Below are 26,510 nucleotides of genomic sequence, written 5' to 3'. Positions count from 1 at the left end.
GGTCAAAAAGCAGCAGCAGCTCTCAGGAACGCTGTGATGGAAACCAGCGCTCTGCTCTGCTGCTGGAAACACAACACCCAGAATCAAACTGACAACAACCTGAAAACATAACCATCACACACTCAGGTTAGAGATACAACAACCGACACACACACAGACAAGAGATACAACAACCGACACACACACACACACACACACACACACACACACACACACACAGACAAGAGATACAACAACCAAAACACACTCAGGTTAGAGATACAACAACCAGGTCAGAGGGCCCGGTGGCGCCAGTGTCCGGCAGCCTCACCTCTGTCAGTGCGCCCCAGGGTGGCTGTGGCTACAATGTAGCTTGCCATCACCAGTGTGTGAATGTGTGTGTGAATGGGTGGATGACTGGATATGTAAAGCGCTTTGGGGTCCTTAGGGACTAGTAAAGCGCTATATAAATACAGGCCATTTACCATTTACCATAACACACACAGGCTAGACATACAACAACCAACACATGCACAGGTTAGATACAACACAGCACACATCAGTAATTATTAATCTGCATTTCCACTGGTCGATTGATTGATTAGGTTACTTTTAAAGACAGTTAGCAAATATTTAAGTGATGATTTTCATTCTTTCACTTTATAAAAAACATCAGGAGACATTTAATGATGTCACCTCAAGTTCAACCTGAGAGTGAGTGAAGCCGGTCCAGTTTAATGTATCACATTTAATGAATATTAAAGGTTTTGTGGACCTAAACAGGTTATGCTCACATGCTTCAGTTACTGACCTTAGCTCCGCATAAAGACTTTGTCTTGTGATGATGATTCACTGTAACAGGCTGGAAACACATCTAATAACACACAGCTGTGTTAAACCAGATTTCAATTTATTGGTCATAGCTAGGGATGGGTATCGTTTAGGTTTTATCCGATACCGGTGCCAAATCGGTACTTTTGAAACGGTGCCGGTGCTTAAACGGTGCTCAAACCGGTGCTTAAAGAATGGAGAACACAAACTTTGTCCAAAAACCTCTCATGTTCAGCTGTTTTGTTTTTTTTTTGTAAAAAGATAACAATGTTAGCCTTTTCTGCAGCTATGGGGCATATATGGTATCACTCTTGGCTGGAAGCAGTGCTTAAACAATGGAAAAAAAAAACACAAACTTTGTCCAAAATCCTCTCATGTTCAGCTGTTTTCCACTTTTTCTTTGGTCATTTTAGCCTTTTTGGCCAGGGTGAAGGGAGTATCTGCCATCAAACAAGAGGACAGCCGCATGTAGCTATGATGATGTTTGCTAGTTCACCTTACATGCATTAATGTAATAACGTGGTTAGCCTACTCAACGTAAATTACACACGGACAACATTAAGCGACTCACGCAGAGAAGAACGGCTTCTGCTGCATCATCATCCGTCATCATTTCTGCTACACTGGCAGGGCTACGGGCCAGGACTCTATTCTTCGGGTTTTTGGGGGATGTTGCTCCGGTCCGATAACTGGCAACCCACCCAACGTGCACAGTGTGAGGTCTCGCAGCAAGCTATCAAATACGGCGCATTTCTCGGCTTTTAAAAAAAAAACGCTATGCATCGCCAGGTGTTTCATCGGATTTGAGGTGTTACCTCCTTTGCACAGTATCAGCTTAAAGCACTTGTTGCTGCTGAGTTTGCATCTTTTGCTGTGAAGTACAGCCAGACTTTTGACCGCTTCGCCTTGGACATTTTTAATCTGTAGCTCTGCTCTAACTGAACGTACGTACCTGGCCCCGCCTACTATCCTGGGAAACGTAAAATGATTGGCTAGAAGTGTATCACAGCTCAGGAAAAAAAAAGCACCGAAATAAAGCACCGAAATGTGCACTGCTTTTCGGTCTGGTTACTACCGTTTATGTCAGAACCGGTGCCATCATGGCACCGGACACCGGTACCCATCCCTAGTCGTAGCTTTATGTTCATGTTAAATATGCCAACGTTGACCCTGTAATGTAAGATTATATTCAGTTATGTTGATGTAAATTGAATTATTTTTTGCAAAGATCTAATTCAAAAGGACCAATTTTTGAATGTAGACCTAAATCTGTTTTTGCAGTCCAGTCTCTGCAGACAAGAGTCAGTCTTCAGGTTTCTTGTTTGACCTTAATGCTCAAACACATTGGCTGAAGGCGTTTTGTTCTTTATTCTTTTTCCCCTGAGAATCAGAACGACTCTAAAGATTTCGGAAGGTTCAGACTTTATGTTTGTCTGTTATTCTTGTATTAAGCTCCTCAGGGTCTGGAGCGGGTTTTGGTCCATCACGGATGAATCTTTTGGGATGAAATCCTGAAATCCAGCAGCACCAAAAGGAAAGAGCAGAAAGTAAAAGCATGCTGCCCTCTGCTGGAGCTCTTTAGCAGCACACTAAGATCAAACTCACGACCTGCTGATTATTCAAAGTTCTTGTGAAACATTGCCTACATCGGTTGGTGGCACAGTTGGCGTGGGGCACCCACAGTTTTGTTGTACTTGTACAATGACAATAAAGAGATATTCTGTTCAAGAGAAAATTATTCTGGAATCTTTTACATGATTTTCAATTTTTTCAGACCCTGCCTCTGAACATGAGCACCAACTAACAGGAACTGTGGTACAGCATGAGCAAATATGTGAGGGTGGTGCAGGACATGCATGAGAACAGTGAGACAGTCAGAGAGGCTCATATGGTTTGGACATGTGCAGAGGAGGGAGGAAAGGAGGAAGACGTCAGAGGAGATCTATGGATGTGATGAAGGAGGATGCTGGTATAGGGGGAGATGTAGGCAGATGATTCAATGAGGAAAAATATTATGAATGACAACAAAGAAATGCATTACATAGAATGACTTCACATAAAAGTGAGACCATAAATGTGTGAAGTGAAGAAGTTTTCTCTGAGGGGTCCTGAAGACAAAAGCTAAAAACAAAACAAAACAAAACACTTTTAGGTTTAAGGCTCAGCTGCTGTGATGCTGCAGACCCAGATGAGCTTTAAAGGCAAACCTTCTAATCATTTCTAACACATGCATGAGACAGTTTGTCTTTGAACAGAGAAGTAGAGAAAGCTAAAGCTGTGTAACCACAGGATGCACAGGGTGTGTACTCTTTCCTGTTTCCTGTGTTCTTGGTTTCGTTTTTGTGAGCTGGTAACAGTTCAGCAAGAACAATGATAAAACCAGCTCAGCAGACACAGCTTCATGTCAGCAGCTTTCATTCCTGAAACACAGGTGTGGTGTTTGAGTTCACAACAGCAAACAGCTTGACAGTTTCACATGTTCACTTACACATGACTGGACCCCTCCACAGGCACATATATACATACAGGTCAGTGCTGGAGTGCACTGTTGACACAACAGTGACTGTGAGAGTTTCTAATGTCTAAATTGTGAAGCTTCTCTCGGTGAAGAGTGAAAAATGTAAACCTGCTTGCTTCCAACTTCCTGTGCTGTTAAAGTCTGACTGAGCTGAGAACTGCAGATGAGTCATTCAGTCTCTGTCCTCCATCAGTGTCTGTAACTTCATCAGAACATCTCTGTTCAGAACTTCTCAGAGCTGCAGTTTTTGTGAGGCCCACTTTTAAAAAAAATATTACTTTCTGTTCCTCCAAATTAAGGTCGTAACACGTTTCTCGCTCTATCTTCACTTTCCAATGAAGACATGAAATGAACTCAGAAATGACCTTTACAAAAAGGAGTCGTTTTTTATCAGCTTGTTGCAGCTTTATTAATGGATCAATAATGTTAAACATACAAACATTTTTCTATCAAATTTAACACTAAGGTGTTCATTTCATTAAGTTGTGTTTACTCATCAGAGCAGAGGAAACATGTTTTAGACACCACACATACACTGAATACTAATGTCATATATAACTAAAAGCTGGGATCAAAAAGTTCAATATAAAAAAAAGAATAAAAATGATTTGAGTTTGGCTCTCAGCTCTGTCCGAGTCATCATTTCATGCAGAACTGTGACTGCTCCTGGCACTAACAGCATCTTCATTACTGACACTGGATTGACCAATCAAATCTCTTAGCTTAACTGGCCCCTGCCCTACCTTTCCTGTGTGCTCATGCACCTTATTGAAAGAGGTTAGTGTGTGAAAGAGAAAAGGTGGGGCTAAAAAGCTTAGAAAGAATAAGAAACTAGAAATAAACTCAGTAAACTGAGAACATCTGGATTTAGGATTTGTTGAGAAAGTCATGTCCTCTTTCGATGATGCGTCTGAGGGCGTGCAGAATTAGAACATCAGCGCCATCCTTCAGGTCAGATTCTGAGTGGATGTTCTTCACTGGATAGATGTAGACAATGTTGATCCCCGTGTCTGCGCTGAACTTAGTAATCTACATATGAAAATCACAACACTTTAGTTTAGAAGTGAGAGATTGGACCAAACCAAAGCTTGCACTGAAATACTTAAACTAATCCACCTTTTCCTTTAGAGATACGCTTTTGTAGACGTTCCTGATATCTCTGCTGATCTTCGGACAGGCCTCATCAACTTTGGTGAAAAGGACTATTTGTGGGACCTCTGAGGAAACACAAAACATAAATATGGGTCGAGAAAAAAACGTGTGTTTAAATGATGTTTTTACAACAGCGAGTACAGGAGCTGCCTGACGTGCAGTGGAGACTGTGAAAGCCCTGTGACCTCTGAGTGAAAGAGTAAAAGCATCTGGTCTGCTGATCTGAGAGAGCGAGGCGGGACGTACGGGTGCAGTAGGTGAAATGGGCCACAACCATTAAAGATAAATAAAAGGATCTTAAAATGGATTTGGAAACAAACTGGAAGCCAGTGAAATGAGGCTGAAACTGGACTGAGGACTGAGTGGAGGCCTGGCTGAACCCGATAAAAAGCTCATTGCAGTAATCAAGATGGTTATAAAAGCATGTATTAATGTTTCGAGGTCACATGGTGGACAGAAGATGATTTTTCACAGCTGCCTCAACTGAAAAAAAAACAGAATATTCCTGCTGTGCTTTCACGAACGTCGAGTGTCAGAGCAGAATCCATTTTCATCCTGGAATTCGTGACAATGAATTTCTCATGTAGGGCCAGAGAGGAAAGCTCAGCTCATGACCCATGAATACCTGTTATTAATCTCTGGCTCTCTTCCACAGCATGATTTTGTCCTGTCTTCCTTCTCTCACCCTAACCGGTCACAGCAGATGGCCGCCGCTTCCTGAGCCTTGTTCTGCTGGAGGTTTTTTCCTGCTAAAAGAGAGTTTTTCCTTCCCACTGTTGCTCATAGGAGGTCATATGATTGTTGGGCTTTTTCTCAGTATGTATTATTGTGAGTTCTACCTTACAATATAAAGTGCCTTGAGGCGACTGTTGTTGTGAATTGGCGTTGTATAAATAAAATTGAATTGAATGTTTTATAAATTTACTTCTAATTTCTATCTCTGACATGCAGAACATAGGATTAGATCCGTGTTAGTGCAGCATGACATTCAAACAGGGATGAGCTCTCCTGGAGGTCTCATCACTGTTTTACCTGAAGTTTCACTCAGAGTGAGCGTGAGCTGAGAGCAAACACAGGGTTGCTCAATGACTGCAGATCACTTCACTTCCACTGGTGTCACTAAAAACACTGATAATCCTGATTCTGTTTAAGGTGCTCTTACCCATTTCATCTGCTTCATCTCTGATGTCCTCGATTACCTCCATGTCCTCTTGCTTCATGTTAGGTATAGTGCTGGCATCAACGACAAAAACCAGAATGTGCACTTTGTCGCTGTCTGAAGGACTGCTGTTGTAGTGTGGGTCATCTTTGGACAGTTTACGTTCAGGATTGAACTGAAAAACAAACTGAATGTATCGATGTGTGACCAAATGAATGAATTCTTTAAACTCAATATCAGAAATACAGCAACTGTACCGTGTAACCTTCTTTGATGTGTCCCTTCAGGGCCCGTTTGACGTCCTTCACATGCAACTGTCTGATTTTTCTGCTGCTGGCGTTCAGTCCCGCCATGTCATTCAAGACAAAAGGGTAATAGCAGTTTGAGTCTCCCTTTTGGATCTTGAAGGCTTTATACTGTGGACCAGAATATCAGAGTCATTGAGTGTGGAGTAGTGCTGACCTGTAAGTCTTATTTTCATCATGACTGCAACAAAAACATTACCAACAATGTCCTGTAAGTTCACCTCAGCTAAAGGAGTCCCAGAAATGGACCTCTGCATGTGTTCGTGCAGTTGCTGGGTGCCTTTTTTACATTCTTTCTCTTTGGCTCTCGGAGGAGGCAGACACACTTTTTCTCCTCTCCCTTATCTTCCCTGCTTATGTCCTTGTCTAGTCTCGTGTTTTTTGTATTACTTTCCCTGGAACACTCTCTCACAGTCTGTTTCTAAAACCTAAAGAGAATTATGGATTTGATCAACTGGTCTCTGAATGCTATTGACACCCTTTTCTCAACGAGAAGTCTGGGCTCGGGAGAGCCCGAGTGCCCTGGAGGGACTTTCCCTGCCGGATACACGATGGACGGGTGGCAGGAATGGAGGGTCGTGTGCCTGGCGGGACTGTCGATCGAGGACGCTGAAGATATCTACCTATTCGGAACCATGATAACAGGGTTCTTGCTGATCTGAGCTGGCTTGGCCCTGACTTATCGGAGAATTAAGAAAGCGGAACCGGCTGTTCAAAACCCCCCAAGGCTGCCCACTGGGATTGAAACGATGGGACGAGGCGCGACTTCTGAGAACGGGCTCGAAAGCAGCATGGTTAAGACCTTGGAGACGTTTACAGCTGCCGTAAATACTCAGAATAACACCTCTGAACATATATTGGGATAGATCAAGGAGAGGCCTGCTCAAAATAACAGCCTTGAGCGAAAGTTGGATTACATTGCAGAACAGCTCACTGCAGTTGTGAGTTCTCAGATTCGGCTGTTTGGGCAAAAGAATGAAAACACCAGCAAGTTTGATACCATCATCGGGAAGCTCGCGGTTCTCCAACGGGAGATTGAGAGACCAGTGTCGGAGTGTTAAAGAACAGCTTTGAAATTCTCATGAGTTGTCACAAAAGAAAAATTACCATCATAATCCGGCTACCCCTTCGGCGCCAGCTGTGGGCTCAAGGCTGGAGCCGAACAAAAACTCCCTGATAACGACTGTGTTGAGTCTGTTCCTTCCCATTCCCTACAAGGCCACCTGGGTTGGCTGGAAGACTGTTTACTTAGCCTGGCGGGGCGAAGGACACTGTCTCAGCTGAACTATGGACACGCACACACATACATATACTGATACTGATAAGCACTCACTGACGCATCACCCTCCCTACCCCGGATCCAACGCCACCTCCAACGCTTACCTCCCCTCTGATGTGGACATCGGGTCAGCTGGAGGCGCAGTCGAAAGATTGCAGCGGTCCCAGATCAGATGGACACACTGGAACTCTTTCCCATGTTGCTGTCTGTGTTTATTGTGCTATGGTCTGTTGATATCTGTGCATTCCTGCATTATCCTTCTGTGTTACACATTTCGATGTTTTTTTTTCCCTCGCTACCTAGCCTGACCTGTCTCCCCAATGTGATGTTTGTGTATTGTATGTACGGTCGGCAAGGTCTGTCATCTCGGTTGTGGGCAAAAGACCTGCAACTGACAAATGACAGCTATCTCTCATCTCATTTTTTAAAAATCATTTTGGTTTAAAATATGCAATAAAAACAAAATATATTCATTTACTTCGTTTTGGAACATTTTTTAATGGAATTATCTGACCTAGGTTATTATACACAACTAAAGCTGAAGTGAAACATCAAAACAAGTTTTGTGAAAAAACGTTTCAATCATTGATTGATGAATATAAATGATTAACACTTCCATTTTTGAAAGCATTCTTTGTTTACAGCATTTTTTCCTCACCTGCCTAAAACTTTTGCACAGTACTGAACATCACCCAGTGCTCCTCCCTCTTTTTGATGTACAGACTCACCACAGCCATTTCTCTCCATAACACTCAACCTACTCAGCACCTCCTCATCACCCATGTTCACTCCAGTCACCACTACCTATTCCTGGGGAAATCTCTACCACTTCATCTGATTTATTCTGGAATTCTTCTTAAGAAATCAGCTGACTATGAGAGAGTAAAGTGGGAAGCACTGACTACTTTTTTATTGAATGAGCCATCGCTGACAGCAACATCAATTTTTTTTTAAAACTCCGTACAGACTTTTAAACAATGGAAAAAAAGAACAATTTCTTACTCAGTCTTATCACCACAATCATGCTTCATACCTTTTTTGTGCAAGATGAATGGGAGGTGCTTCGGACAGGAGACCTGTCTGCATGCTCTGTTCTGTAGGACACTTTTAACAGAGTTGATGAAACTGGACTTTCCAGCTCCAACTGGGCCTTGTAGAAGAATCCTGAGCTGCTGTTCTTTAGTCTGAGGCTTGTAGCTGTTCACATACTGTAGATCGTCCTCTTTATTTCTGCTCAGAGGAGACAACAAAACATTACATCACATTCTGGACACTGAACAAGTGATGGGCTGAAACAGGAAGTGATAATCAACAATAACAAATGTTTCTCAGAGGCCTGTAAATGCTTACCCCCAGTTAAAGTGCTTCCTCCATGGTGCATCAAGCACTGACAACAGATGTTAAAGAAAGAATGACATCATTGGACAATAACTGGATGGAAAATAGCAGCTCTGACCAAACTTACATTTTACTGGAGGAGCTCTTGAAAACAATCCTCCCATAACTGGAACATAAAGCATTTATTTTTAGATTTAAAGGAATTATTTAATGTTTGCCTTAAATCAAAATAAATGACCAACAGCAAACAGACATCTGAAGGAGCGTACCTTTGCTGTGCTGATCTCTCCCCCCTCACTGAGATGTAGACAGTCTGCAGCCCAAATACCAAAGTGTGAAGTTACAGTCACCACATCCTAAAGCTCTTTTAACTTTCACTTTTCTTTCTTATGAAACAAGATTTTGAAACTGTACCTATAAAATCACTGGACACTTTATTAGGTACACCTTTCACACCCCCTTCTGCCTTAACTCTTTGTGGCACAGATTGATACACAGTCTTTTTTCTTTTTTAGTAGTGTTTGAGGTATTAAGGTTTTTTTCCGTGTTAATCTTGACTCCAGTAAGAGTTTGACTCTGTGCCTTGTTCTTGTTTTGAACTCTTAGTTAACAGATTCAGCTTCTAGTTAGGTTTTCTAGTACTTAGAGTTTAGATCACTGTTGCATTAAAAGAATGTAAAGAGGAAAACAATGAATTGGGACATAGCAATGGTGTATGTATGCTGCAGCTCTCGGTTAGCTCCACACATGGAGAAAGTAATATTCAAAATTAGATTAACAGAAGAAACACGTAAGGAAGAAGATAGAGAATAAGATACTAAGGCCATAAAGGACTATTTAACCCCTCCTGGATGTCCGCTCACAAGGTTTGTGTACTTTAAATGTTTTTTTTTCTGTGATTAATAACTTTTTTATTGATTGACACAAAGTACAAGAATGCATTTCGATGTTATGTTTTTTTATTATTATTTTCTTCCGTTAGCAGTTCTCATTGGTTGTCAAGACCAGAATAAACCTTGTTTTATTACTCTACATCTTGCCTACGTCAGTCCTTGAGGGTGCTACAGAATAGAATAGAATGTCTTTATTGGCATTGTCACAGGTACAACGAAATTGAAAGTGGTTTCCGATTAGTGCATCATCCATAAAATAAAAAGTTGTATTAAAATCAAAAATAAACATTTTAAAGTGCTAATAAGAATAATATACCTAGACAATGGCCTGAGCCCACATGCACAAAGACATCATACACCTCATTCATTTCACTAACAGTATAAACAGACGTTCACATACATTCACACACACATACCTCAGCCAGTGCATAGATCATTTCAAGAGCAGCGTGATGACCATTATTTTGTAGCAGCATTAAGACATGTTATTGCAGTTGGGTAAAAGCTGTGTTTGAGTCTATTTGTCCTTACACTGAGTGCTCTGTACCATCTGCCAGAGGCCAACAGTTCAAATAGGGAGTGGGCAGGATGTGAGGTATCTTTTATAATGTTCTGGGCTTTTTTAAGACAGCGGTTACTGTGTAGATCTTCCAGCGTGGGGAGAGGGCACCCAATGATCCTTTAGGCAGTGTTAATGACCCTCTGGAGTGCTTTCCTCTGAGCGACTGTGCAGCTAGTGTACCAGATGGTTAGAGTTTAACAGCTTCCGGTATGATGGCGCCTGTGTTTGGCTTTGCCGCTGCCGGCTGCAGTTTGTCTTGCTCTGCTCTAGTGCAGTTTTGTTTCGGCCTTTCTGTTCTCCTTTTTTGTCACTGATGTGTTGGCTCCCTTAGTCTATGATCGCCTGATGCTCCAATCTATTCGATCCTCTATGGATGGTCTGGATACCTTATCCTCCTGCGACGGCATTTTCCATCCTCCGCTGCCGGTGTATGGATCTTCATCAGACGTCACCAGTGGTACATTTTTGGGACAGCGCGATGGTGACTACTCATCCCTCATTGAACTTTGCCCAGGCGGGTACTCCTTCATCAGTCAGCCTTGGATGTCCGGCCGAGGAGGAGGTCTCGCTGCGGTGTTTGAAAGCCGGTTTCACTGTTGCTCAGTAATGGTCGAACATTTTTCATCGTTTGAATTACAGCTGGTTAAAATTGGAAATAAAGATTTAGTGTGCTGTAATGTATCATCCACCTGGCCTAAATGGTCAACTTTTAAACAGTTCAGTGACTTTTTATCCTCCATCTTGAAGCTGTAGTCGGGGATTTTAATATACACAGTGATGATGACTCTGACCTCTTTCACAGAGGTCATGGATTCTTTTCATTTTACACAGCATGTGTCTGGCCCCACACACACACCAAAGGACACACACTGGACCTTGCTTTTACCTTAGGTTTAACCATTGATTTTATTAGTTCTGAGGACATTTTTATTTCGGACCATTGTTGTATTCTTTTTAACTTGTCTTTACATCTGTCCCTATCTCCTGTTCGATATGTGGTTAGCTCTCGCATCCTAAATTCCTCTATTGCTGCTAAATTTTCTGATGTTTTTAATTTTGCTTTACCTTTCTTTAATGATGTTGATCTATTAACATTTTTTTTAATAATCATTGTCTTTCTATCTTAGACAATGTTGGTCCTGTCAAAACCAGACTAGCTCCTGTTTCACAGATGTCCCCCTGGATAAATGACAGCATTTGTTGTTTAAAGCGTTCCTGTTGTAAAGTTGAGCATTTGTGGAGGAAAACTCGTTTATATGTTCATCTCTTTCATTTAAAGGACCTTTTAGTTTCTTTTAACACTTCAGTTCGAGATGTGAGGGCTGCCTATTTCTCAGACCTAGTCTCAAAGAGCAGAGGTAACCCCAAGGTACTATTTGACACCATTAGTGATATTGTTGCTCCTGCTCAATCTGCTGTCCCAATTTCATCAAATGAAGATTGTGAAAACTCTTTTTCTGTCTTTGTTGAAAAAGTTAGCAATGTGAGGAACAATATCTCTCCTTCTGTGTACCTGTTGTCTGCTCCAAATTCACTTAGGCCTGTTATTTTAGGAAGTTTTTTAACAGTGCTTTACCTGGGCTGGTCAAATTAGTTGATTCGATGAAATCATCCTCCTGCCCACTTGATATTTTACCTGGATCTTTGTTTAAAAATGTCCTTCAGTCTATTGGTCCCTGTGTGCTTACAATTATCAATGTTTCATTGGTTTCTGGTCAGGTCCCTGATTATTATAAGAATGCTGTCATTCACCCACTGTTAAAACCCCTTAAACTTGACGCTTCTCTGCTTAGCAGTTATAAACCAATTTCAAAACTAACATTGATCCCAAAGCAGACTGTACTTCCTCAGGAGCAGCACAGCACAGAAGGACTCATCCAGGCTGGAAAAACGAATCAGGAAGGCTGGCTCTGTGGTCGGCATGAAGCTGGACACTTTGGTGACAGTGGCAGAGAAAAGGACATTAAAGAAACTGCTGGACATTATAGACAATGCTGGGCATCCTCTGCACACGGTGGTAAATAATCAGAGGAGCCTGTTCAGCGACAGGTTGCTTCTCCCAAAGACAAGAACCAACAGGCTTAAAAACTCCTTTGTCTCACACGCCATCAAACTCCTCGTTGGAGGGGAGAGGGAGGGGAAACAGGAGGACAAAGGAGGGCGGGAACAACTGAGCTGTAGTGCTTTCTTTTTTTTCAACTGTGCAATATTTGCAATATTTTTTTTTATATTCGACCTTTTTTGTGGGGCAAATAATATTGACACCAGTCATTTTGTGTTTTTCTGAAATTATTCTGTTATTGTGTACAAAATATTAAAAAACATGAAGCTATAGGGAAATCCTCTAGTTGAAAATCCCATTTAAAAAAAGCACTTGGGACAATTGTGTTGGTGACAGCTTTTGTTATAATATCAATAATATTTATATGAATATGGGATACTGTTACATGTTTGCATAGACTTTTGTGGAATATGGAGACACCCCTGCATTATAGCAAAGTGAGACTCATTTTTTAGGGTTGGTGGAGATGAGTGTGAAGATCCAAACAATCCCTGTCAGTGATGGAGAAGCTTTGATGAAAATATTTGGTAAAAAGTTCACCAGCATGAAGGAAATGAAGTTTCAAACTTTCCTTAGGAGGAGCCCAGCACGCCTGCTTAAAGAAAAGTAAGTGTGGCGATGTGGATGCTTGCAGCGACTGCTGTATAGAGGCCATCCTGCTACACATGAAACACATCAGAGTCATAATTGTTATTTTAGTCACGTGTTTGTTTATTATCCTTATTGTTTTATCTGGGACTGTTTGCAGACATCTCAGAGAGAGGAGACACCAGCATCTGAACAGAGACTCAAACCAGCAACCTGCAGCTCCCTGCTTGGCTGCTCCAGTTTTCTCCTCACTCATGTTGCCCACCAGTGATTTCTAGCTGCCCACCCACACAGCAGGCTAGAATATGCGCTGAGCCTCAGCACCCAATACTTGGACATGTTTTCTTTATCAAATAATGAACCAGACCCCAAAAAGTAAACAGCTGTTATTGCTAGGCAACGGGAGCAGCTTTTGGTGATGCAGCACCTGACCATGTGGGCGGAGCATGCATGAATGGAATGTTTAGTAGAACTGTGCAACACAAGCACTTAGTTATAGCATTTTTCATTGTATTCAGACACAGCTAGAGACACATCTACAGCAGCATCTCTGTGCAGGACAAACAACAGTTGACGAAAAAACATCGAAAACTTCACTTCACTCCTCTACAATACGTTGGTGCCTTTGTTTAAAAGGCCAAAATGAATCAAGGGAGATCGAGAAGAGGATCGGCGAGTGCTTCACCATACAATACAGTACAGCTGATTAACATGCAAGAAGAATTTCAAATGATACAGGCTGAAAATGTCAAATTTAAAGAAGAGGCAGAAAAATCAAGAGGAGAAGCTAAAAATTCACAGTTTGAAACTGAAGTAGTATTGCAGGAATTACTGCATGTGGGTCTAAAACTTAAAGGAGAGAAAATGGGAAAACAACAGGCAGAAAACAAGAATGAAAACATGAAGAAAGAACTGTTGGAAGCTCAAAAAGCATTGGAGGAACAGAAAACCACAGCACAAGAAGCCAAAAATAAATATCAAACTGCAAAGAAGGAGGCAGGAAATGTGATACAGGAATTACAGGAGGTGCAGGAAGCTTTTGAAGAGGAAAGAAGGAAAATGCAGTTGGCAACACAAGAAGCTGCAAATGTAATGGCTGAAGCCGAAATACTAAGGAAGGAATTACTGCATGTAAAGCAACAACTTGAAGAGGAGAAAAAACGTAAACATGAGGCAGAAAATGAGATTGAAAATATGAAGAAAGAATTGTTGGAAGCTCAAAAAGTGTTGGAGGAAGAGAAAATGAAAATACAGGAAGCAAAGAAAGAAATGGAAGATACAAAGAGTTACATTCAAAACATGAAGAAGGAACTGATGAAAGTGCAAGAAGAACTTGCAGAAGAGAAAATTGAGGTGAAGGTATTCAAGAAAGAAATGACCGGCTCTGCGGTGACCAAGAAAGACTGCAAAGACGCACTTAAAGAAATACGAAAGCACAAAAAGAGCTCCTCAAACAGAAAGTGAAACTGGCCAAACAGCAGCTGAAAGAAAAATTTAAAAATGCCAAAGAGCAACTCAACAAAACCTTAAAAGAACTGAAGGCAAAAGAAAAAGAAAAGAAAGCCGAGGACAGGAGGGGATTCTGGAGCAGACTGCTGAGAAAGAACTGACCCAGCAGCATCGAGTTTGAGGACATCAATAGTTTCTTCCCCCTCTCTCCACCTTTCTTTCACCCCATCCTTCTTGGGATGTTTGTTTGTTTTTTAAAAACTCTAATCTAAATACATGTACTGAAATACACTAATAAAATTGCCATAACTTGACCTCATGTTGCCTGCTTCTTTTCTTGTGTGTCTGTGGATGTAAAACAGTAACACACTTCCTGCTCTGTGTGTCTTTAATTGTAAATAAATGCAATATGTTTTCATTTTAAAATGCAGTGCAAAAAACTTCTGCTCTAAATCTTGTTTTTTTTGCAAAAAGCTTTTTTTGCCTGTTGTGGAAGTTTTCCATTTAAATAAAGCCTGCAGACGAGCGGTGAGCGGTAGCTAACATTCTTTAATCAAAACACACAAAGACAACAGACAACCAAGCTTGATGAAGTCCCTGCATGACCGCGGGACAGACGGTCAGCAGAGTCTCCCTGAGCCTAGCATGGCTCTCAGTTAAATACCTTCTCCAGGAACAAAAGGCAGTACACAGCTGTTTCACACCTTAAGGTTCACACTCCCTTGCTACCTATCAGAGTCCTAAAGAGACAAAAGATTCTTCCTGTGGAGTTGTCTGCTTCCCCCAACTTCCCTACTAGACCCCCACCATTTGTCTTACTGTATGAGTGTGAGACATGTTAAAATCCAGTGGCACGAAGGCATTATACAATAAAATAATGTGATTAATACATAAGTAAAAGAAATTCCTATACAGTCCCACCCTTTGATTCTTAAATCAAAGAATCACATTAATACCAGAATTTCTTTCCTGACATTCTGTATATCACATCAACATTATTGTACACTTAAAGGAGTTTCACACTGTGTATCCTCACTTCACTGTTCTCTCACCACCCTTTGTTCATCTTTAATCTTCCCCACAATCTAAGCTCTCACATGCAAATGGCAACAACAATGATACAGAGGAAAGGCCTTCTCCAGAGTGTCAAAGTACTTTTCATGGCAAAGTGAAACAGCATTAGGTGGTCATTCCCAGTCACGGTCATGGCTCCTGGTGTCTGTGCCATTTACAGAGTCATAATTCCAACTCTGATCTCCCTTTGCGGTGTCTCTTTTGGAGCTTGGCCTGCTCTTCTTCATCCCTCAGTTTCTGCTCCAACGCCGCGGACGAGCACGTCGTACACCTTAGTTGTCTTCCTCAACGTCAACACCGAATCTCTTTCACTTTATTTTAAGATTTTGCTGTTCACAATCTCATGACAATCTCCTGGAAGCCCAGTGGTGCAGCCCACTGTCGTTTGTCAGTTGTCCTGGAGATGGTCCCTGCTTCTCACTGGTCCTCTTGAAGCCTTCTCTCCTGCATCTGCACCTCACTCAATCCTTCCAGATCCCTCATGTCACGGTCTCTGCAATTTAAAAATGAAAGCTTCCCCGGAAAACCCTCTTTTGCCCTATGTCAGCTTATGTCAATTAGACATGAACAATAAAGTTGTGCATTGTTTCTTAAAAATTCCCAGAGCTTTTCCCCTGGAGTAGCTTCACTCCAAGCCCTGTAACCCTGTCATAAGAAAAAAAACATTAGCCAGCAGTGTGTCCTGCTGTAAATCATGTGATTAGATCCCACGATTAACCCTCTGCTGTGGAAAAAGTGATGTAGATGTTAGCGCAGCGCATCTGTATGCACACTTTCTCACAGTGACATTTGCATTGTAAACAATAAAAGGTCATAATAACACACCGCTGGTAAATTCACAAAGACACAGAAAGTGGCATTTAAAAGGTTAAGTCAGCACAGCCCAAAAGCCCATGCAACCTGTTGCTGTCACCTTTCTGCACCAGTAAAAAGAAACATACATACATACATCCACCCTTTTGTCACTGTCTAGGTGGAGGTGCAATCTTGCATACTGGTGTCAAGTCAGTCAAGCATTTGTCAGTCCAGTCAGTCCCCATTTTTTATTTGCTGACAGTAGAACCTCTTGTGACGCAATAAGTTTCTACTGCCAGCAATGACGCCATTTCAAAAAAGAAAACAAAAAGAATTTAGACTGGATTACCTCGCTGAATCCTTTTTGACAGGGACTTGTTTCCTGATTGTCCCAAATAAGTGGCTTTCTCCCAAGCCCATTTTAATTTTGGAGAAGCTCACTTGCGATTGTTCAACATGTTGTGTAGCGCTTTTGATTCCGATCTTGCAGGCCTGCTTGAAAAAGAGAAAATTGCCAAACAAAAAAGATCTCAGTGCACTGTTAAAATCAAAAAATATGAAGGCCTCTTTTTAGAAGTTGTCTAAGCATACTCTCTTAGAATGATAGATCAAAACAAAACTAATTGGCAGGTTCAAAGTGGTACCAAAAGAAAATGCATCAGCCAAGTAAATCCCCAAAACGTTCATCCACCAGTCACACACCTCACACAACAGCAATATTCTACTAGATGATGAGTTTCTTCCCATGTACCCAGATGTGTGCCATGATGAGACCTCCCTCACACATCAGAAACAAGAAACTCAATAATCTATTAGTCTCCACTCTTCTGACCCCCCTGCAACATTCTGTTCACCCCTGCTATGATTCAATCATCCTTCCCCAAAAACAATACTAGTTCACTAGTCTATGTATCACTTCTTAACAGGGACGTGCAGAGGGGGGGGGGGGGGCTAGAGGGGCTTGAGCACCCGCCCCTTTCCTGATGAGTGCCCAAAGTGCCCTTTTGTTGAGGCAACTTTTAAAATTTTTTTATTTATTTATTTATTTATTTTTATGTGTGTGTGCATGCGGAGTCCTGTCTGTGCCCCTCAACAATAATATTTAACTATTAATCACAGTTTTGCTAAATAAAAGGATCTGGCTTGCATCAGTCACATGATCACATTTAACCAATGATCGCCCTCGACGGCAGAACGCGCTGGTTACGAGCCGGGAACGAGCTCACAAAGAGCACGCGCATTTTTTGCGGTCCGGAGCTGTAGGAGAAACACAAGTTAACTCAGAGACACAGACTGATGCGACAAAACCAGTAAGTAGGTGTACAGCGTACACTGTAGTGTGTAGCACACTGGAGTATTAGCTTATTACGTACACGTTGGTAAGTTGTCTTGTTGCAACTGACGAACTGAAACAAACGAGCGTGCTGTGTGTGCAACAGCGCGACAAACATTACCTGTCCTTTTATTAACTGCACAGGTAGTGCTGGTCATAGCTGCTGGCTACCTGTGTAAGGCTGTCATGGGTCTGTAGCTCTGTCACCGTTTTAGGGAACATATTTAGTTTTAAAGTAAGTTTCTGGGCATTTCCTGCCTTTCTGGAGGGATTATATTTCACTAAAAAACGATCTAATATGCATGTCCACATAATAATAATTATAATTATAATATATTAAAAAACACACGCTGTATTTTAAAGAACATACATTAAGAAGCAGATTATATTAGATTTATATTTTAAATAAGACAAAATTTGGATTTTACAGCAGTAAAATGATTGTATCGCTACAGTTTAAAAATGTAATAAGCTTTGCCCCTGCACAGAGTGGATAGTGAAACAAATGGAATCATCATAAATACATTATTTCATATTTATTACTTCCCCCTCCTCATTGCTTTATTATTGTAGCTCTAGTAATAAATAATAATGTAAAGATGCCCATAGTATATACAGTATTCTGAAGAAGGTCTAAAATGTCACTGTGTGTGCGTGCATGTGTGTATTTTATTTAGCTGGATTTAAAAAAATATTACTCATGATATAACATTGTGCAGACATGGCTTGTAAGGACATGAGGAGGAAACAGTAGGAGCTGTGTGAGGCTACTAAAGGCAGTGCTATAACATTTTTCTGTCATCATTTTATTATAGATTAAGTGCAAGAGTTGTTAGGTGTGGATAATTAGATTATAGTTTATTGCAATAGCAAGTTGTGCCTTGTTCTCAGGTAGACAGCAAGTGGAGAGTGATATATGAAATGATGGGAAGGAAGGAAGAAGAGAAGCAAAGAGTGATTCACAGGCAGAGCCTGAATTATTTCTCACAGTTTTTCGTTGCCTTATGGTTCCAAGCGCTGTCACCAATCTTTGCATTTTGTTATTATCTCATGACACTTGTTTAATCAGCTACCATCTCTCCTGTGGACTTTTTAATGTCTACAGTCTCAGATCAACACAGCCCTGCCCTTCCCATATTAGATTCTTGATGAATGTGTGTTGTTGTTATTCAGCATGGTTCAATGTGCCCCTTTTTAACTTTGAGCACCCGCCCCTTTAAACCTCTCTGCACGTCCCTGCTTCTTAACCTACTAAGTGAACCGGACAAGATGATGGTAACAGAAATGCATGCTTAAAAATACTGTTTGATCTTCATGAGCTTCATTGCATGTGTGTTTGTGTTAGTAGGATTAATGCATTTTTCTGTTTGTGTAATTTTTGTGTACCTCTCCTCTTCGCAGTGGTCCAGACACTTTTCAATTCTCCACGTAAGGCAGTCGTTTTTTCTTCCCAGTTTCCTAAACCCAAATTTCATTTCCCACACTAAAACAGCCTTCCTCCATGTCCTCCCCTTGTCACGGCTGGGGGCAGTCGTGTGGTGTATTGAAAAAAGGATCCAAAATGCAGGTACTGGCTGGGGTGCGAGTGAGTGTTTATTTACAGCGGTGAGAAGGTGACAAAACAGGAAGAGCAGAGCGGGGAGTAAACAAACCTAAACTGGGAAAACTAAAGAACAAAACTTAAACCAGACACTCACGGGAGGAGGCGCAAAATGCACAAAGAGAGATGGCAGAGAGACGCAGAATGAATACCGGGTAACAGAATAATGCAGACTGACATGGAACTAAACAGACAACGCAACAGAGAGCACAGGAAAACACAGGGCTTAAATACACGGGGAGTAATCAGGGAATGGGCCACAGGAGGGAGACACAGCTGGGAGCAATTAGGCTAACGAGACAGGGGAGAGGTAAAACTGAACACACTGACATGAGACATGAACTTTCAGAATAAAACAGGAAACTAACAGACACAGAGAACCAGACAGGACACTGAACTTGACAGGCAGACTCATGAGCAGACACAATAACACCATGGACAGACAGAGGGAACACAGAGAAGTGGGAGCAGGCAGGCAAAGAACAGAAACCTAACAAATGGCAAAATCACAACAGAATACACACTCGGAATGAACAAAAGCATAAGGAAACACAAAACACTGAGTCCTCAGACTCAGGACCATGACACCCCTGCTCCTTCCACTGTGCTATACACATTTAGAAACCACAAGGGTCTGGTGTAAGTTACGGTGGCTTGGAAGTGCAAAGCGCAACAAATTAAAAATCTGCAACAAATTAAAAATCCGCAACAAATTAAAAAAACACAACAAATTAAAAATCCGCAACAAATTAAAAATCCACAACAAATTAAAAATCCGCAAAAATTAAAAAACTGCAACAAATTAAAAAACTGCAACAAATTAAAAAACCACAACAAATTAAAAATCCACAACAAATTAAAAAACCGCAAAAATTAAAAAACTGCAACAAATTAAAAAACTGCAACAAATTAAAAAAACCACAACAAATTAAAAATCCACAACAAATTAAAAAAGCGCAACAAATTAAAAATCCTTGACGGAAAGGGATTGTCTCAAATACCGGAAGTGACAAAACGATTAACCTAATAGGGCTTTTGGAGAGTAATGTCACAAGAGGGGGCATGGCCAGGATTTTTGGTTGAGGCGCCATGTTTCTGGGCCGAACAAAGCGCTATTGAATAGCGATGGGATTTCCAGCTCTTTTTAGAGAACCGGCTCTTTCGGTTCGGCTCACTAAAAAGAGCCGGCTCTTTCGGCTCCGAACCGGATCTTCAGGTTGTTTTGTTGCTTTAATTAATTTATTATTAACAATAATATAAAATTATGCACAAAAGGAATTACTAATGTAAAAAAAAAGGGGTTTTATTTATATATGTTTATATATAAATATATGCAGTGGCCCCTAGAGACAAAACACGTACAAACTCCAAAAAGCACGTACAAATTCCAAAACACATTTCTAGCATGAGCTGAACTCCCAAAACAGAGCTACCTAGATCACTTAAATTACACAATTGAAAGCATGAAAGCATATGTGAATTGTTTGTGTATTTATACACAAGCATTCATATATAGTCAAATAATTAAAAAAAAAAAAAAGTTCATTTACCTGTTATTACCACACACCAAATCCGGTCCTTGGTACTTGCTGGCTTGTGTAGCCACTAGGTAACAAAAGCTCAACCCTAGCATCCTGGAGCACTTCTGTTGTCTTTTGTACGTGTTTTGGAGTTTGTACATGTACACAGCATCCTAACTCTTTAGCTAACTTAATAACTTTAGCTAAAGTGAATAGTTAGTGTAATTCACTAGTGCAGCATTACTGGATCACCTCTGTTTGAAGTGATATGTGACTATCACTGTGTTTAACTACCATAATAATTCTTAGGGTACTGAGTGCATGCTTAATTGGGGTTTTTTTTTACGTACTACTCCATTGCTATGTTTGACAGGCTGAAGTTGTCGGGTCACCTCCTAAATCGAACATTTTTTACAGGTGTTTTGTGCCAGAAATGGAGCGTCCACTGAAGACTGAAGATAGTGAATCTCTACGCCTTGCCATTGATCCCTCTTATGCCTTCATCTAGACAAGAGACATTAACTTAACCACTCTCACATGCTCTATACCTACATCACCTCCCCTGACAGTGGGCCTTTGTCATCACATGCTTAAACTCATCATATATTTTTGCATATGCTGAACAGGCAGTCAGACATGCTGTAACTGTGGGGTAGAAAACTGCATGAACACCATACAGCAGGGGTCTCAAACTCCAATCCTCGAGGGCTGCTGTCCTGCAACTTTTCCACGTGTCCCTGTTGCAACACACCTAGTAGGTCATTAGCAAGACTATACAACTTGACTGCATGCTGAGTTAGCAATTCAGCCATTTGATTCATGTTACAGCAGCTCATGAGTGAATGAACATGGTGCAATAAAAGTTTTTTTTAGGATATGTTTCCAAATACATACATTTACTTAAATTTACTTGAGTAGGGTTAGGGTTTGCCACCTCAGCATGCAGTCAAGTTCTATACTCTTGCTAATGACCTACTAATTGTATTCAGGTGTGTTGCACCAGGGACACATGGAAAAGTTGCATGACACCGGCCCTCGAGGACTGGAGTTTGAGACCCTGTCATATGGAATATGACAGGTGTGGTTGAACTGCATGAAGACTCTGAAGTTTCTCTTCTCTTCTGGCAGGACAGGAATGTGGCCTTGTCCTGTGAGGATGTACTTAGAGTAGAACTGGACTGTCACCGGCCTCAGGCTCTTCACCTTTTCAAAGACAAAGCAGTCATTTAGATAAAATATTAGATATCGTTTACCTGTAAATGCACAAAGAGAATTTAGAAATGTAATTATTTAATAATTATTTAATATAATTATTGTCAAGAGTGAACAAGCACTGATAGTGTAATCTACAGCTGTGGCCAAACGTTTAGAGAATGAGAAGTGTTGTTTGTTTTGTTTGTTTGTTTTACAAAGTTTGCTGTTTCAGTGATAGTTGTATATCATATCATATCACTTCAAACAGAGGTGATACAGTAATGCTGCACTAATGAATTAGACTAACTATTCACTTTAGCTAAAGTTATTAAGTTAGCTAAAGAGTTGGGATGCTGTGTAAGACATAAATAAAGCTAAAATACAAAGGTTTGGACACTGTTTTGCATGTTTCCCTACTGTAGGGGTCTCTGCAAGCATACAGGGCTCTGAGAGGGTACAAGATGACAACTTTGGAATTCTACTAGAAACAGTCGATCGTATTTGTTTGTCAAAGCTGAATCCAGGGCAAGCTCCGCTAAATTAGCGTTTATAGCTAACAGCTACAATAAGCATAAAAGTTACTGTATGGCTATCATTTGTTAACATGACGCTTGTTCTTATACATGTAATACATTTATTACCAACCTGAGAGTTTATCCGCTGGTCATTCGGCATGACGAATGACTTCTGAAGTCTTAATTCAGCTCAAGATGCTGTAGATTCCCATCAGTAACACTTTCGGTCCGCTAGTAAAACGTAGTTCTATTAATCAGTGCTCGACTACTCTAGAACCGGAACCGGATGCAAGTCCCAAAAAACTGAACTTTGGAACTGAAATTGAATTGCAGAACTGAAACTGAATGGTGAAAAGTGAATCTGAAATTATTCGAGAGCTAAAATTTTAAAGGTCAAAATACAGTTTCAAAGCAAATGAATTCATTTTCAAAATATAAAATTCAATTTCAATTTAGTGATGATCATTTTCAAACCAATAAATTTAATTAATTCATATTCAGTTTGTAAAAGCATTTATTGAAGTTACAATTCAGATTCAATCCGAGCAATTCAAATACGAATTTAACTTATTCAAATTCAGTTTCTGATGGCACAGATTTCTGCCCATAGATCCGGCTCTAAGAGCCATTTCGTTCGCAACCGACCCATCACTACTACCGAAAGAGGAGCGAAAGTACACGGATAACACCAGCTATGGTTCGTACTTGATGTGCGGTCGGTTGTAAAGTTAGATCGCACGACCGGCAAGGGAATAAGATTGAAAATGGTTTATCTTTTCATTCTTTCTCCACCTGGAAGCAACATGAGGCAGCTTCAGCTGGATAGCAGCTGTGAGACGATATCCAGTTCTCTTCCATCTCCAAATATCTGTTGGTGTGCTCCAGACATTTTCATGTCGGTAAGTAATAAATATGTTCATATCACTCATTATCCAGTCTTTAAGTCTGACATCACTAGCCGTGTCTGGGCTCAAACTCCGCTGCAGGTCCATAAATCACACGATCACTGTGGCATCACTGTGGCATCACTGAGAGCTGAAAAACTATCTAAACTCTTTGTCAAAGGAGCTTTCAAAGAAAAGCGAGTCACTGAAAGTGGGGAGAACAGGTGTTAGATGCAGGACATGACAAGCTGGTCTAAAAACACTCGCAGTGAAAGTAAACAGTCTTACTCATGCGCAGGCGGAGGCAAAGCTTAGGGGGGAGGTGGTCCGGGTGAGGGGAGATGGTAATCCTGAGCGCTGGGCAGGGAGGCAGGCAGGTGGGCACGGAGAAACTGTGAGCAGGCCAGTGCTGAAATCCAAACAAATTACGGCAGCGGCTTGGCAATGTCCGGAGGCCCTCTGAGAGTGGAGAAAGCACAAACGTCAGGAAACACATGAAACAATTATGAACAGATGAAACTGTGGAAGCCCTGACTGACAAAGGTTTGTAGACGATCTGGCAAGGTGTGAGTCTGAGCGCTGGTCTTAAGAGGCTGGCAATTCCAATTACACTCAGGTGCAGCCAGGGGTGGAAATGCCGGCCCTGTGGGAAGGCCCAGCACTCACCCAGACCATGACACCTTATACATTATTTTCTGTTGATCTGGCTGTGCATGTTCCTTGTTCAAGTTTGCTTATTTCTTTCCAACCAATTGCTCTCACTGAAGTTGAGAAGCTTGTGTCAAACACTAAGCCGTGTGGTTCTCTGGTATTCTGAACAGCCTCTTGTCAGGTCAAATACCAAGTGTGTTAAAGCATGCAGTTTTCCATCCTTTCAATTATGACAAACTTCAGACCCATCTCTAAGCTTCCTTTTCTGAGTAAGATCCTGGAAAATATTGTTCACACTCGGCTGATGGACTATCTAAATGATTTTCAAATTTCTGAAACTTTTCAGTCCAGCTTTAAGTCATTTCACAGCACAGAGACAGCTCTCAGTAAGTTATGAACGACATTTTGTTAGCAGCTGACTGTGGTAAACATGTAGTGCTTGTTTTATTGGATATGACTGCTGCATTTGACACAGTGGATCATGACCTGCTGAACTCTCGACTTCAGCATTGTGTAGGAATTTCCAGCTTGGCACTTTCATGGATAAAATCATATCTCTCTAACAGGAGCTTTTCTGTTAAGTTGGGTCTGGCTTCAGAAAAGAACCCGAAAAGGAGGGAAAAGTAACAGCAGCCATTAGACTTCTTTCAGGCTTCATCTGGATTTTGGACTCTGGAGTTGGAGAAACTGCCTTCAAATTTCTGTGGAAAGTATTAAAACTCATGTTTCTTTTATTAAAATAATGTTTTTCAAAAGACTCCGCATTTTTATTTAGAAAGAATTGTTAATTTATTTGTTAACTGGTCAGGAATATTTTGCTGACTCATTTTTTAAATAATCGTTATTTAGGTTTAACATGACTTAAGCTTTCCATTTTAGTTAATGTTAAAATAATTTTTACTGTGATACCACCAGTTTTGCCCTTCAGTGGCTGAACCAGTTTTCATAAATTTTATAGTTAGCTGTCTGTGTCTCTCTGGGTATTACACAGCTGTGACTGCTAACTAGCTAATTAGCAAAAGTCAGCGATGTAGATAACTGGGAAAAGTGAGAACTTCATGGTTCTTCTAATCTGTATAGAGAGGAAGAAATTATTCTAGGACTCTAATAAGTACTATATCAATACCTGTGTTTTACAGTTGGCTCTACTGTACACTTTAAAGGGTTTCAGGCAAAGTTACACTAACCCTAGTTTTAGCCTCAGACCTTCCTGGCTGACGCTAGCAAATGTTAATGTTAGCCTGATTTGGGCTGCTAAAGTAAAGACTTTTAGCTAGCTGACCAGCATAGATTATTTTGGTGGTTAACAGACTGTAGTGGTAATATTATTGAAAGTATAGTTTCACCTCAGCACATTTACAATTATGTCTGTTTTGTAGCACATAGATGTTTAGTTAATATTTGCAGACAGACACATTTTCCCTGTAGGCCTAACTGTGTTTTTAATCAGCAGCATTTCTAGTACAGGGAGTGCAGAATTATTAGGCAAGTTGTATTTTTGAGGAATAATTTTATTATTGAACAACAACCATGTTCTCAATGAACCCAAAAAACTCATTAATATCAAAGCTGAATGTTTTTGGAAGTAGTTTTTAGTTTTAGCTATTTTAGGGGGATATCTGTGTGTGCAGGTGACTATTACTGTGCATAATTATTAGGCAACTTAACAAAAAACAAATATATACCCATTTCAATTATTTATTTTTTACCAGTGACACCAATATAACATCTCCACATTCACAAATATACATTTCTGACATTCAAAAACAAAACAAAAACAAATCAGCGACCAATATAGCCACCTTTCTTTGCAAGGACACTCAAAAGCCTGCCATCCATGGATTCTGTCAGTGTTTTGATCTGGTCACCATCAACATTGAGTGCAGCAGCAACCACAGCCTCCCAGACACTGTTCAGAGAGGTGTACTGTTTTCCCTCCTTGTAAATCTCACATTTGATGATGGACCACAGGTTCTCAATGGGGTTCAGATCAGGTGAACAAGGTGGCCATGTCATTAGTTTTTCTTCTTTTATACCCTTTCTTGCCAGCCACGCTGTGGAGTACTTGGACGCGTGTGATGGAGCATTGTCCTGCATGAAAATCATGTTTTTCTTGAAGGATGCAGACTTCTTCCTGTACCACTGCTTGAAGAAGGTGTCTTCCAGAAACTGGCAGTAGGACTTGGAGTTGAGCTTGACTCCAACCTCAACCCGAAAAGGCCCCACAAGCTCATCTTTGATGATACCAGCCCAAACCAGTACTTCACCTCCACCTTGCTGGCGTCTGAGTCGGACTGGAGCTCTCTGCCCTTTACCGATCCAGCCACGGGCCCATCCATCTGGCCCATCAAGACTCACTCTCATTTCATCAGTCCATAAAACCTTAGAAAAACCAGTCTTGAGATATTTCTTGGCCCAGTCTTGACGTTTCAGCTTGTGTGTCTTGTTCAGTGGTGGTCGTCTTTCAGCCTTTCTTACCTTGGCCATGTCTCTGAGTATTGCACACCTTGTGCTTTTGGGCACTCCAGTGATGTTGCAGCTCTGAAATATGGCCAAACTGGTGGCAAGTGGCATCTTGGCAGCTGCACGCTTGACTTTTCTCAGTTCATGGGCAGTTATTTTGCGCCTTGGTTTTTCCACACGCTTCTTGCGACCCTGTTGACTATTTTGAATGAAACGCTTGATTGTTCGATGATCACGCTTCAGAAGCTTTGCAATTTTGAGACTGCTGCATCCCTCTGCAAGAGATCTCACTATTTTTGACTTTTCTGAGCCTGTCAAGTCCTTCTTTTGACCCATTTTGCCAAAGGAAAGGACGTTGCCTAATAA

The 26,510-nt window shown here is 41.0% G+C and overlaps 1 pseudogene across 1 annotated transcript; it reads right to left on the bottom strand.

Moving 5' to 3' along the window:
- Positions 1–3,725: 3,725 nt before the first annotated feature.
- Positions 3,726–8,907, bottom strand: LOC146558495 (interferon-induced protein 44-like; annotated as a pseudogene). The gene is made up of 8 exons (XR_014888468.1): positions 8,831–8,907; positions 8,689–8,727; positions 8,574–8,610; positions 8,257–8,453; positions 5,897–6,055; positions 5,643–5,814; positions 4,445–4,545; positions 3,726–4,357 (listed from the first exon to the last, which is right to left on the bottom strand). The product of XR_014888468.1 is annotated as an interferon-induced protein 44-like (transcript).
- Positions 8,908–26,510: the final 17,603 nt, after the last annotated feature.

This window comes from Mchenga conophoros, linkage group LG15 (genome assembly GCF_057382185.1).
Source record: "Mchenga conophoros isolate Kocher_MC1m ecotype Shallow Benthic linkage group LG15, M_conophoros_male_GT1.1, whole genome shotgun sequence".
NCBI lineage: Eukaryota > Metazoa > Chordata > Actinopteri > Cichliformes > Cichlidae > Mchenga > Mchenga conophoros.
The sequence above is the reverse complement of the archived record's forward strand: the minus strand, read 5'-3'. Positions and strand labels throughout refer to the sequence as shown.